The sequence below is a fragment of the Belonocnema kinseyi genome, chromosome 10 (assembly GCF_010883055.1).
Source record: "Belonocnema kinseyi isolate 2016_QV_RU_SX_M_011 chromosome 10, B_treatae_v1, whole genome shotgun sequence".
NCBI lineage: Eukaryota > Metazoa > Arthropoda > Insecta > Hymenoptera > Cynipidae > Belonocnema > Belonocnema kinseyi.
The window spans coordinates 106,238,656-106,240,322 of NC_046666.1; positions in this window are offsets into that span (position 1 = coordinate 106,238,656).

Consider the following 1,667-nt stretch of genomic DNA (forward strand, 5'->3'; position numbering starts at 1 on the left):
TGAAATTATAATAAATTGATATGAATTACTTATCTTTAAGTACGTTTCCGGATTTCTTAGTTACTGCATATCGAAGCACACTTTTAAGAAAGTGAATATATTCAAAATTTTAAATGTTCTATTTGGCTTTTTTCCCAAGCGAGTATACATGACAGGCCTCTTTTAGAGTTTATACGGACAGTAGCAACGTCTGCGAAACCATGCTGAACTACTCCGTAAAAGGGGCTATGTAAACGGAACGCCTACTCTATCACAGCTAGAACAAGCCGGCAACAAAGAAAGAGAGGCGACACTAAGACCAACCGCGTGATCAATCCGACCTCTGGGCTATCAATTATTGCGTCTATAATGCAGCGAGAGCTTTGGCCGATGCAAACCGTAAAACAAAACCAACGGCTAATCATAAGACCAAAAGACGAATGCATCAACTTGCCATAAAGATAGGCTGGGCAAGACAGTACGCGTCCCGCATTCAATGTGTGATTGACAACCTCCCATCTGGCAGGAATTTTACCGCCAAGGTTCGAAAGTTCGCGCGCGAACTCCGGACCCGTTATCACACACTTAACAAGTCAAAGCTGCTGACCATCAGGCAGCATATTGTGGAGAAAATACGGATACTATCTGACGCTAAGAGAAGTCTAGAACGGAGGGAGAGGTGGGTCAGAGAAAATCAACAGTCTCTCTCTTACCCATCTCGACTCTTCCAAGACCCTCCAGTTACTGTCGAACACCCACCCCAACCAGAGGAGGTCGAAGTATTTTGGAGAGAAGTCTACGAAGTTCAGCATAGACTGGACGAAGACTCAGAAAATATAAATAGCTTCAAGGAGTTATGTGTTGCCCTCATAACACCTAATAAAGAATGCCCACCCATCACTACCGATGAGGTGAAAAGAGTATTAAGAGGGATGAAGAACTATTCCGCACCGGGACCAGATTGGTCCCGGTTCGTAGACTTCTCTCCAAAATACTTCGACCTCCTCTGGTTTGGGTGGGTGTTCGACATTAACTGGAGGGTCTTGGAAGAGTCGAGATGGGTCAGAGAGAAACTGTTGATTTTCTCTGATCCACCTCTCCCTCCGCTCTAGACTTCTCTTAGCGTCAGATAGTATCCGTATTCTCTCAACAATATGCTGCCTGATGGTCAGCAGCTTTGACTTGCTAAGTGTGTGATAACGGGTCCGGAGTTCGCGCGCGAACTTTCGAACCTTGGCGGTAAAATTCCTGCCAGATGTGACGTATTCAATCACAAATTGAGTGCGGGACGCGTACTGTCTTGCCCAGCTATCTTTATGGCAAGTTGATGCATTCGTCTTTTGGTCTTATGATCAGCCGTTGGTTTTGTTTTACGGTTCGCATCGGCCAAAGCTCTTGCTGCATTATACACACAACAATTGATAGCCCAGAGGTCGGATTCACCGGAAAAATGTCCACGAAGCTCGTCATCCATTTCAGCCAGATCTTTAGGCTGTGATAGAGTAGGCGTTCCGCTTACATAGCCCCTTTTACGGAGTAGATCAGCATGGTTTCGCAGACGTTGCTGCGAAAAGTGCGATAGCTCGGGGTGTTTTTCGCACCACAGAGCATGCAGCCGTGCCATGTAACCCCGTTCACGGGCCACACTCGCATCGTAGCAGTCTAGCAAGTCGTGATTCAGTTGCTCC